The following is a 13415-nucleotide window of genomic DNA, read 5'->3' on the forward strand; positions in this document are numbered from 1 at the left end:
ACAAACGCCGCGTTCGTGATCATTATGCAGCTTACACACGTACCGTGGCCGTTTGAAGAGGGTGATTAATCGAAACAAGATTGTACTAGAACCTGGCGCTTCGTTGTCCCATGGACACGAAATACTTTCGTTAACTCGACTTGTCGTTGCGATTTCCAAGGCAAACTTTGTCCGGTATGATGACCAGGTCCTCACGTTTGATCGACAACAAGCAGTCCGCTATTGTGAATGCGGCCATAAACCGAGTTACTCTCCGGTTCACGGACCACGGGGTTTGTGGAAATTCTGCAGAAGCCAAATTAGATTAACCCGTTGTAACCAGACTGCGCTGAATTGTCCCGACGCCGATTTATAGACGTACACAGGAAACAGCGTATTGTCCTTCCTCGTACATCTCCTTTCCCTCCCGTTTACTGTGAATTTACATTTGAGACTCTACAATGTCCACCGAGTTGTTCGCCTTTTTCGCGCCTGCTGCGCGCCCGCGGGGTTTTCGCTTCCGGCGAGACAACGCTTCCTGTTCGTTTCCCGACGTGCTCAGGACACGCACGAACGCTTCAGGAACAACGTTTGTGAAATCACGAAAATGTCCACGATTTTCTCAGAATACTTTCGCCAAGGGATCCAGAAAGATAGCGAGCTGTTTCGTGTCGTGCTACAAGACAAAATAATAGGGTTATAAAGGATCGTACTAGTTTTATGGTAATGTTTTGAGGATTTTCCGACAATTGTATATTGCGAGTGAGCCTTGCTAAGGATCCTTGGGCGACCCGACTGCCTGGCATTAAAAGAGGAATACATAATTACACGAGGTTAGAGTGGACGTGACTGGATACACCTTAAAAGTGCCTGCGTAGTTTACTCGAAGTGAGTGAAAAAGATCGTAGAATAAGAAAAGAAAGATGGAACGTATTACATTGCGTATACGTTGCAACTTAGAATTTCTTGAATATATTTGACTACAAATACTTTTACATTGACGTTGAAATTGCCTCGTATCTCTGTGTTTTCACATTTTTTAGAGATATTATGATAAAAATTCTGACAGTAATAAGTAAGGAATATGTTTGTCGTATTTTATCGTACCATCAAGAGAGATCGCATCTGTGTTACGACTTTCGCGCTCTCACGGAGCCGCGCAAACTTCGTTTGCGTTGCAATTACTTCGTTAACTTGGGTGGCTAGAAAGACGTGTCGCTTCTTGCAAGGGTCTTATCCGAGGACCGGTAGTCGCATCTCGTCCATGGGCAAAGCAACGTGGTTACGACCAAAAAGTCATGATCGAATTGGTGGCGATACCCAACGACGAATAATAACAATATTCAAAGGATGATCGTTAAGTTACATCGATGTGACGCCTGAGGTTTGATAAAAACGAACGATTTTTTTGCCGATTTCTTTTTTACATTGCATCGCAAAACGATTTTACGTTGGCAAACTTATATTCTACGCATAATTGGCTGCTTATCATATACTTGCGTGCATTGTATTTGTAAAGACAAAACTACCAAATTATGCAGTGTTATCACTGCGAGATTGCTATAACGTCGTATTACTCGACTGTAGTATAGTTGCGTAATCAAAATTGGCATTTTCCTGAGCGAATCCGTTTCTCGCGACTCGCGGTGTCCTTGTTCCACTGAAAACAACGCGCTGTCTGACCAAACACTGTCGTATCTACTTAAGCGTTAATGATCGAATATTACAGGAATCGGAAGGAATCAGAAAGAAAGATGGTTATTTCACGTGAAATTGAATGACGGTTAGACAAACTGAACGCAATATCGAACTCATCAGATGGATTTAATCAACTCGGATGATTCTATCTTTGAACTTCTCGCGGAACCAATCGTTTGTTGATCTTTAATTAACTTGAATACTCGCCAGCCAAATGAATGGGCTTTACAAACGGAGAAATATTATTTTTTCATACGTAGCATAGTTTTCTCAGTACGAGAAACTTTATTGCGTGCCACAGGTAAACACGAATCACGCTGTTTGTGCGCCGTTTAATAATATGAAACCGTTGGCGCGTACAAGGCAAAACTTCGCTTGAATTCTTTAGAAAAACTTGCCATAACAAAATCTTTGAATTTCTTCATTTTTCAATTTTCACATCCAGCTAAAATATATATGGACGAAATTTCCATGTACCGCGTTATTACATTTCAATTTTCAGCCCGTACAGTATCCAGTTCGTATCGGTATTTTTCTCCGTGATTATCGTTAATTCGTGTCCCATTGACTCGTATCACGGGACAAGCCTTTATTCTTTGGCCCAACCGATCATAATCTAGATCATGTTATGGGTTGCCCGTTCGATCCCTCTAAACTTTAATTGACGTGGATGGACGCGAGTATTAAACCGCATGGTCGTCAATCACAAAGGGTGGCCCGGCTGGTTACAGCCTCAGTGACATGAACAGGGATCCAATAGGCGGTTACCTAGCCGACTGTACTTCCGCAAAAGTAGTCCGCCGAGTGTACACTCTTGGTCGCATTGATATTCACAAAGTGGTCCCTGTTCAGGCTTAACGCGCGGTTGTCACGCCGCTGCCACATCACAGCCTGTTGTTTCGCGGTGAAAGTGTACTTTTGTCAATCGATATGCCATGTTCGTGCTTCCTTTTGACGAGCTATCCACGACTCTTATGTTATCCATCAATAAACCGAAGCTGCGCACAGTGAACCGTGCTATTGAAGCTGGGTCCATACAAATGATAAATTTCGGCAGTGACACAGGAATGAAGCGAATTTGAAATTTTATAACGAGAAATAGAGCCCAAGTAACGTTCGCTTTATATTAAATTTCGTATTTACACTTACGACAAGTTCGCGATTTCTAAATTTGCGTTTACGATTAGAGGCGTGCTTAGAAATCTGATCGATACTCGGCAGATTACAACTTTCTCCCTGCTTCTCCTCTTCATCGCGTTCACTTACTAAGGCAACGAAAATGCTGCACTTCGAACCGATGTAAACAACGCTTCGATGAAATGCATTTTTTTAACGTTAAATCGCTATATTGCTCGAAACTGTACAGACACAAATTTTTTCATGTGGCGTTTTATTAAATTGTAAATAACGATTCTGCAAATATTCCAACGCACGAAAGCTATAAAGTCAGGCTGTTTTTACGCTGCAAGATCGAAGGGTAATTGGACGAAAAGTAGAAACGAAGAATAAAATCTGATAACAAGGATGCAGCAATATTCGTTGCAAAATTGCCTCGTTAAGCCGACGACGCGTATAGACTGTACTTGGTCGTTGCGAGTTTAAAACCGTGAACGATAGTTCGTTATTCAAACAAAAGAAAAATCATCCAGTTCAATTACCCATGGCCGATTTCGAAACAATATTCACCCTCGTCGAATATCGACGATCGTATTTTTGCATCGGTAATAAAATAACGTTGTTCCTTCTGACGCGTCATTATCGATATAAAACAGGGACAGATTAAAATATTACCGACCACGAACGTGGCAAATATCATATATGTATATATATTTATCCTTCCAAGTAGGATTAACTTCACTGACAGCCTCGTCGCGGTACTTCGGCTTAAGGTATATTAATTGACGTACAAGTTGGCGCACCTCCAACCGGCGTCGAGTGACGGAAATCAACGGGGGATCTTTTTGCTTTCTACTCGAACACCTTGTAACGATCAAGGCACGAAAGCGTAATTGAACGTTTCGTTCCACGATTACGGTGATTTAGTTACACTAATAATAAGAATAATAATAAGAAAGAACGTTAAAACGTCTGCTTTGACTTTTATCTCGCGTGAAATGATTTTAAATTTGTGTAATTACCAAATTGTTTAAATTTTAAAGAACTCGAAATATTTTTGTGAAACACGTGTTTCCACAACGAATTGTTAAAAATTATTATTCGAAACAAATAAAAAAGAATATATATATACATAAGTATGTAGGAAGGTACATGCCGTATAATAAGAAGCAAAAATATAGGAAAGTGATATATCACGAAATCGCTACGATCATTTCGATATCGACGAACGTAAATATAGAAGAGTAATCATCGAATTTGACGTTATTACAAAGTAATGAGCAAATTTGAGTCAGTGGCTGTGTGATACGTGAAGCCGGGTTGTCCGACTACAGAAATCGTAGCAGGGGTTTCCTTTGTTTTCCACCGCAAATCCTCGTTAATCCGTCAAACCGCCGGATTACTTGGCAATTAAATCCCCGCGTACGTTTTGTAAGTGAAGCGTGTAACAGCGGACAGCCTCGAATGGCCTGTTAAATTCGAACAAGCTAAGTTTAACAAGAAACTACGTTTCATACTGCCGTCGTGCTACTAACTTTTACCTTGAAATCTCTGTAAAGTTACGAAATCCTTTTATAAACAATGACGATTTCACAAGCGAATAAAAGTGTTTAACAACGCTTCGTGTAACGATCTTCGTGTATCGGTCACTATTGGTTTCTGTGGTAAACAGCGTTTCCTAGCCTCCGTTTGCGAAATTATTGAGAGCCCTTTGACTTTCACCCAGTGACTTCTATCGTAAAAGAGCGCACAATCGAGCTTTCTGCCGTGAGTGAAAAGCCGCCGTTATTTGCGTGCTCTTCGCAAACGCTTGTCCCAGTCGACAGCTGTTACAAAGTATGCGCCTTGCTTCGTGGATAAACGTTTACTGTATGCGTCAGGCAGCCGTAAAGCGCATCGTACATGATCGAAATATCGACGAGTACGTATATCACTAGCAACGATTAATCCTACCTGTGATAGCATGCAGCTTTTCCACTTCGATTCTTTTATTCAGGATAATACTCGACAGACGAATGCTCTTTTATCTTCCTTCAATTTCAGGAAACAATATCTTCGCAGTTTTTCATTTTCACAGATTGTAACTTCATTCTCGTAACATATTTCGTTTCGTATTTTAAAACTACGTCGATCGTACAAAACTTAAAAATCCATTCTTGTTTAGTACGCGCGATTTTCTACGATTAAATTCATTCGTGTAAAACACGTATATCGAGTTCCTTTCATCTTCTATGTTTTTGTTTTTTAATTTTCGTTTTTTACGTCACGTTAGCGAGTACGTAACTTTGGAATATCGTACTAGTTTTCCTAGTCAGTTTACGGTTATTTTGTAAAGGTTTGCAACGTCGAAATCGTGTTACGGGAACTAGCGGCGTGTCGTTAATTAAAAGCAAGGCAGCTAGAGGACACACGAAACTAAGCAGAACGCGTATGTAGGTGCGCGAGACCGTTTAGAAATTCTACAAATCCGACTCTCTCTCGTTGCTTGCAGACTCTAAACGAAAAAAGGGGAACCGTTCCATCGTTGAAGAGAGTAGAACGTCGCTCGTAACGTTCAATGATATTCAATAGTGATACGATGGAAAGCCGTAAAAAGGGGAATGAGCCTTTTCGTAAGATCGATTGGATCGAATCACCCGATGAAGCAAATTTTTTCCCAACGATCGAAAAATCGGAGATTTTCATCCGTATGCTCTGTCACGGCGCCTTCTACGTATGGAAAATAGATCTCTCACTTTTTCCAAGATTTGACCCGATTTCGAAAAAGGGAAGAATCGGACGAAAATTCTCGCGTTTGAAACTCTGTTAAATTAACAAACGTTCTCTCGGGAAGAATCAACTCTGCAGAAATTACCTTTTAATTAGTATTTATAGCGAAACGCCATTGACACGTCTGTGTCGATTCAATATTTGACTTGCTGCAGTTGGAAATTAATCCGTTCGATAAAATCGAAAGTGTAAAGTGTGTCATGGAGAGAATAATGATCGGTTCTGTGATGTTTTAGCACACCGTGGGGTTTTAACCTGGTGGGGTTGAAAACCTGGCTACATGGACGTGGAAAACGTTTTCATCCAAAGGGTTGGAATTACAGTCGAAGATGAACCTGCAGGTAGTAACGATTAGCAGGAAATCGCAATGGTTTCGAATGGGACGACGATGACGACGGTCGAAAGTTCGCGACACGTGTGGACGTTCTCGGAAGTGTTATGGATAGGAAGTTGCCGGGACGTGGTGAAACTCGGTCGCCGTTTACTGTGGCGAATTGACCACAGTTATGGTGTACGCAGATGAACACGGAGAATTACTGTGTTTCATATTGCGTGCAGGTGTGCCACACCCTTGCTCTTACGTGTCTCCGATGCACGTGTGTACTCGTCGAGCCACGTACACGTCACTCAGACTCTGTCGTGTTGCAGTAGCGTTATTGGGAAACTTTCAATGAGTATAATTAAGAAGTATACGGTATTTGTATTTATAAACATGTCGCAGTATTTGTAGCTTAAACTTTTGAAAATATTAGTACCTGTTACAAGGAATCGTAAAAATTAGTATCATAATGTATTTATTTCACTGTCTTCGATATATACAGTACAATTACCGAATTCACAGAGTCATTCAGAATGGTACTACGATAAATACCTATCGTTAAACAACTACTATCTATTTCAGTCTCCAAGCTAACAATAAAAAAAAAAACAGCCGAATGAATAGCTATCGAACTTTAGTAATAGAATGTCGCGTTTGAATTGCCCATCCAAAGTAAATCAAACGATCCTTCGGCAATTCTTTGCCTGTAACAGCCGTGATATTTCAGTGGAATCCGCAACCGTGTGTCTCTAAACTATCGTTTCGACCGGCTATTGATTCGCGATTGGTCCCGAACGTCGAGGCCGGCTAATGCGTCCCCGGAGTTCGCACTAAAGCATCGAATCGATGTCTCATCTAGTCGCGTTCATCACGCCTAGAACGGACGTGTGTGAGAGACGAGGGGAGGGAAAAATGGGCAGAAGCGCGACGTTTTTCCGACGGTTTTTAATCGATGCACCCAATTACACCGGCTATATCGCCGTGTTTCGCAGCTAATTTCCCGTTATCGTGCGGGATAAAAGCGAGCTGGCTGTACCGGGGCCCGATTAACGCGCGGAATTGCACGGATCGGAGCATCAACCGTGCAACTGTATAAATTGCGTTTACGCTCGTCGTTTAGGCTGGGCTTAAAAGCTTATGATCGACGTACGCGACGGAATTCCGCCTAATTTTTCTTTTATTTTCAAATGTTTCGCGCATCGCCGATCTTGCATTAACATATTTGCCAGACAATGTTCCATTTTGCATACAGCGTGTTCCGATTATCGGAAAAAAGGTTTAACGAAGAATTATGCCACTGCGTTTTAAAAGAATTTTAGAATAGCGTTAGAGGCGCCGTGAAGCTAAGTGACTCGTGTACAGAAGAGCGTGTATGTACAGGGGAGAATTTTTTCTTTAAGAAGTTTCGTATAAACTAAAAATCTTTTTATAACAATTTAATTATGCGATAGAAGATATTTATCGACGAGCCTATGCTCCGATATTCTGTCGTGCAAGGTTTTCTTATGGCAAAGTGACAAACACGAAGTTGCTCTTATGTGTGTCTTTAAGTTTACTAGAGTCTCGAGAAATTGTTCGAAGCAGCTTTCAAAACAGCTATATACAGTTCAAAGGTAGTTAGTTGAAGTTCAAACGTGTTTGACACCAGACCTCTTTCCCTTTTACTAGTTCAGTCGTTTCTTCCGTCTTCCAATCGAGCAAATGTTGCTTATTATATTCCGTTTTCCTATTTTTGATAGAAGAAAGTCTCGTAAAATATTTAATTCAACGAAGGAACTGCATCGGTTCGAATGAAAAATTTTACCTCCGGATTTTTTATTCGCGGCAGGAACTCTTGTCGTGCCCTCGGTATTAGAAAAAAACATTATTGTAAAAATATCGTTTTGTTTCGGTCGCGGTGGATCAAATCGGTATAATAACAATAATACGAATTCGTGAAAATTGCTCCAACAGAGACTCACATCGTCGCGATTTACAGGGTGGACGGTTTTTATTACTCTTAAAATCCCTTTAAACGCTTGTAATCCAGCGTACAAACGAGCGCGAAATTTTTACGATCAATTTCAACTGTTTTTCATCAATAACAATGCTACTCTATAATCCTGTGCAAACTTTTCCAGCGATATTTCTATCCCGGTTTCAACGTTGCCAAGGAACGAAGCGATTCACGATCGCTTTTTCAACGATGCCTCGAACCAACCCAGTTTCCACCCGTTCCATCGTAACGCTGTCAAGCCCGGCAAAAAACTTCTTTTAACTTTCCCGATCTTCTACCTGCGATTCAACAAGGAAAAAACTAATGAGCATAAATCACCATACGCCTGGTTAACGAACTTCGTGGGGCGCGTTTTGAAAACAGCGTTCCGCGGTGAACGAGCTCTATGGTCTTGAACAATTTTACGGCTTTTGCTCGGAAGAAATAACGACGTGAAATCACGTATCGAACGAGCCGGCGGAACGGTAACAGCGGGGAATATCAATTCGCGTGTGTTTCCATCGTGATTCGTTATACCGTTTCGGCGTGAAACTGTCGGTTCTCCGCATGGAAAACGAGCGAAAGAACACTTTTCCAAAGTGATTGTCAATCAACCGGATATGAGTTGGACGAGAAGCCACGAGATTATTCACATCCAACTTGGCCAGCCAATGTAATTAACGATCGAACCTTGACTCCGTAGCAGCCGCGAGTCGAGTGGCATTGATCAGACTAATCGGATCAACGCAAAAGATTATTATCGAAATGAGACCGGATGAAGATCCAGGTTATCCGTTTCTTTTCCCCCTCAATTTCGTTCTTCGTTGCCGCTGTCTCGTTCTATGTTTCCAATAATTTTTACGCCGGAAAAAGCCGATCGACTTACGCTGCGTAAAACTTTCGAATTTCGATTATCCGTACGGTGATCTTTTAAACGAACGTTTGCTCGTGGAATGTTTCGTTAAGAAGCTGCAAAGATAATCGTTCGATGTACCTGCGGTACCTGTACCTGATATTTCGCGGTACCTGCGACGCGACGTTTTTCTAATGGGTTGAAATACGAACGCCGTTTAACCTCGATAGATTAAAACAAAACAGATTTTACAAATTTGCTGCGGATTGGATTTTTATTGCCTATAATACTATATATTAAGAAATAATTTTCATGGAATACTAGGTGTTTCATGAAACTCTATGGGGTGCCTCGATAAATCGAGACCAGATTAGTAAAACGTAGCACGAAAGTAAAATATAGGTGAAAAAGTTTCACGTGATCCTATATCCGAAAATAATTTTTTACAGAGTTACGAGAAGCAAAACCGGAAAGATCGTGTTTATTGAGTAAAGTTATACGATGCTTCGTAGTACTACGTAGCTGTTTGTTGACAAACGAACAGCGATCTTATCAGTGTCAGGTGTTTTTGTATATGTTTATATTTTCATACATCCGTCTATACTACGGTACCAGATAGTTTACGTTACAGCATTAGTATAGCGTGAAATTACGCTTATATCTTAGAACTACGTAATAATACGGAACATCTGCAATGAATGTATTAACCTCTTAACCTACGATTTACGTTCGAGAATGCTCGTAATATTTACGTTTGGCCCGATCATCGTACTATGATACGATGATATGGTACGGGCTATGCTCGTAGTTGTAGGTTAAGACGATTGATTGATCGTAATAAGCAAATATCTTTAAATAATTGGCGTATCTTTGTGTTTTTATACCACTACTGTCGTTCAATGTTATAAGTAAGATATACATCGATTATTATTCACTTTTTACACTAAAACACGTTGTATCTACCGCGCTTCAACGCGACACGAACAAAGCAATTCTTCCCATTTTTATAACACCATAAACGATGGCAAATGATGTTTTGGCGACACGTCTGTTTGCAATCGCTAACGAGGACAGTGAATAAATACCGCATAATCCGAGTTACGCGAATTCGGGTCCTTTTTGTCACTGCGTAAAAAGTCCTGGCCAGTTTGAACGATCGAACGTACCAGTATTTGCCAATCATTCGATCAACCAAACGGACGATCCTCTTTCGATCATGTAAAATGTTAATAACGATAAAAATCAACGAATCTACTCACCGACCTATTTTTTGTTGATACAAGTCGTCCGGTGGCCACGTGATGCAGCCGTGGTCTCGTCATAAATTATGTAATCACCGCGGCGACATTCGGGAAACGTACGTTCCCAGTGGCGTTGCATTAACGTTGCGACGATTCATATTCATGCGACACAGCTTCAACGAGACACACGTTAATAACGCCACATACGCGCGTGCGTGGATCGCCGATGAAAAAATGTCGTTGGTCGAACGTTTGAAAGCTTTCCTCCAACTTTTCCTCTCCGATTAGTACGATTTTCGCGATCGTAAACGTAACGAGCTTATCGAAACGAACGTCCGATTCGTCGAACAAAAATCCCAATCGCGAACACGTTGCGCGCACTTTCGCCGTTACTGTTAATTAATCGATCGTTACACGACTTACTTACGCAAATCAGTTTACATTATAACGGGCCGGACGTTTAATATGCAATTTTCGCAGGACGGCGCCGGTGGATCGCTTAAAACGCAATTTCGTCAAGCGCCGCGGCGTAAATATTCATGTAATTTTGATGCACTCCATTTAATGGGCCGCGATTAAAAATCATTTAACGGCAGAGATTTTCAGGCCGCGCGATTATGCATCCCGCGGACCGGCAAATCCACGAACCGTTCGGCCGGCTTCCAAATAAATATTATGAGCGAAACACTCGAGAGCCAGCACGTAATTGCTTCGACCCTGCTCGCGGTCGACTACCGACAACACGCTCGAGAAACGCTTTGGAGGGTTGGAGGGGAGGGGCAAGAAGCAACTTTCGACTCGGTCTCCAACTTCGTACGCTCGTAATCACCCCGAAAGCTTCCAGTTATTATTATTGCTGGCGAGAAATTGAGCTTCCAATGAAATTTTGAAGGCGAACTTGCGTCAACGGAGGATGGGAAGGATAAAGAAAAGTTGCGAGAAGAAAGCGTCGTGTTCGAGAAGGAAATGTAACTACGTGATTCGATAAAACGGAGAAAGCAAAGTAAACTACAGGGACAGAGGAAATATACGGAAGCAAAGATGAAATATTCATAATAAGATATGGAGTTGTGGAAGCTAAATTATTAAAACATGGCAAAGTTCTATCGAAGCCCGAAATATTAACGTTTAAGAGAAAAGTAAGAAACGAAAACGGGAAGAAAAATCGGCAATAAGGGGAAAGAATATATAGCTGAAAAATTTACTTAAACTACGCCGATGCGCTTCAACGATGACAATGAACTTTGCAGAATAGTACACGCACGATGTATGCCTCTGGCGCGAGCGTGGATGAAACTGAGCGCCACGATGAAAATTATGTTTGCATAATTTTCAATTTTCCCAGCACTCGCTGGCAGAACAGAAGATACAGTGGCACACCATACGAAGATTCACGTGATTACAAAAATCTAACGGCCACCGTTTGCGTATCGAGCAATTCGTTGAACAGACGGATCGGTGCGAACCAGAAATTAACGTGGCTAATCTAACAGCTGTGAAACGTTATCTTTTTTCTCCTTTTTATTATTCCGTCGACCATGCGCGCTTTCCATCGAACACGATTCGACACATTTTCCCTCACGAACGAAACGCCGGTGAAACATCGACTAATGTCCGCGAGATCATACCCTTTGATACCCGACCAGAAATTTCGTATCGTTTATCAAGATTATATTCTTACGATTTATTTCACGAATACTCCGATCATTTGTCAATGAAAAATCAGCTAAAAACACATACAAGGATCTATCATGAAACGACTCACGCCACGTTCAGCCGTTTTCTTTCCAATATTTCACTGACAACGAACAACGCGATCTTCGCACGTGAACAAAAGTCTCAAAGAAGTTCTCCGCTCCCTCTGTCCTTTATTTTTACTTTCTTGCCTATTGTCGTACACTCGAACGAGCTCTGGAAACGTTGCACGTTCCCGACATGTGAATGCCAGCGATCCAATCGAACTCAGTTCGAGCAGTGTCACTCGTGGTCCCTTGCGATCCACCTTTAAGTGCGGATCGTGGGAACGAAGGGCGTCGCGTCGCGAATTGCACTGACTCTCGCAAATTCTCCGTTTCCCGCAGAAGCTTCCAATATCCCCACCCTCGCAGTTTGGCCTTGCTCAACGGAGCTTCTACCCCTCTTTCGACAACCGCCGCCACCACCGGGGCCGCCAACCCCTCTGTTAGTCGCTTTTAGCGCAAGCGCCTCTGCTTTTGTGTGGGCTCTGTCCTATCCTAATTCATATCCGCGTAAGTACGGTTATGTCCAGCCGGCAGGACAACAAAAATTTCTCGTTTTGCCACATAGTCTTACGGTTTTCACGGATTACGAGTCGCCGTCCGAGACCGACCACTTTTCTTTTCTTTTTTTACGCGGCACGAGCGTAAAACGTTCGCGCGATCCTTCGCCTCTCTGCCAACTGCAACGGTTCGTCGTCTCTCCTTCATCTTTTATTCGTCTCTGACCTTCTCTTTCTCCCCATCGCTGTACCACCCTTCCTATCCCTCGTTCCGTTGCCTGGGGTTTCTTCATGCACCGAATGCTTGCGGTCTCTGGTGAAATTCTTTCTCCCTCGAAGAAATTGAGACGCAGTCCGATCCGCGTCCTGATTTCGAGGGATCGTTCCTACAACGATTTATGATTTTTCGACGATTCTATCTAAATAAAGGAAATTTCTCGATTGACGTTTATTACGCGGTTGAATCTCCATGGTTAAACGATGAATCCAACGAGAGTGTACTATGCTGGGAACTGAACTTGGTACAATGAAAAAGTTACACGACCAATTAGCAACATCAGCCGTTCCCGTGGCTTGCACAGTTTCCCCGAATTGCGGCTAACAACGAAGGCCCTTTATTCAGCAACGCAAGCATACAAATCCGTGGAATAAAAAGCGGCGGAAGAAGTACAAGCTTGAAAAATCAGGTCGTTAGATTGAGAAATCGAGTATAGTCGTGGCACATCATCCGAAGTCTTGTAAACAGGCACACTAATGAACCAACCTCTCGGGAACGTGGCTGCGGTTGTGGTCGCCGTATTTTTCGCTCATCGGCGACGTTGCATGATCAAAACTACAGCTTCGCCGAGAGTGATGCCGGTGATATGAATAGAGCCGCAGGCAGCTTGGTCGAGAATTAAAATTACCCTGGAGAATACTCGCTCGGCTCGGCTTGGCTAGGCCTCTTCTTCCCACCTCGCCTATTATTTGCCAGCTAGAATAAACTGTTTCCCTCTTTCGCCCGACCTATGCACGTTTACACGTCTCTTCGCCGCTCCGTCCTCTCGCTTCCGGTCTTGCTGCTTGCTCTTTTTCACTCAGCGTGCAGGTTCGCGTGTTTATTCCCTGTTCGTTACCTTTGTCGTCCTATGGCCTATATCGCGTATTCTCTCTCCAGCTTCGCTATCTCTCGCTCCGACCCTTTGTTTCATTGGGAAACACCGAGCCCGCGGCTGATAAACCTGGCC

The 13415-nt window shown here is 42.5% G+C and overlaps 1 protein-coding gene across 15 annotated transcripts in view; it reads right to left on the reverse strand.

Moving 5' to 3' along the window:
• The window catches only part of LOC126868435 (uncharacterized), a 272162-nt gene extending 260148 nt beyond the window's left edge, over positions 1-12014 (reverse strand). For 4 of the 15 annotated variants that reach the window (XM_050623869.1, XM_050623868.1, XM_050623863.1 and 1 more), the window contains exon 1: positions 11691-12014. The gene's annotated coding sequence lies outside the window, so the exon portion shown is untranslated. Of the gene's footprint in view, positions 1-9968; positions 11116-11155 lie in introns of those variants that run through there. The other 11 variants (XM_050623867.1, XM_050623865.1, XM_050623858.1 and 8 more) reach the window with 6 other exon arrangements.
• Between the last annotated feature and the right edge of the window lie 1401 nt (positions 12015-13415).

Source organism: Bombus huntii, chromosome 8 (genome assembly GCF_024542735.1).
Source record: "Bombus huntii isolate Logan2020A chromosome 8, iyBomHunt1.1, whole genome shotgun sequence".
Classification (NCBI taxonomy): domain Eukaryota; kingdom Metazoa; phylum Arthropoda; class Insecta; order Hymenoptera; family Apidae; genus Bombus; species Bombus huntii.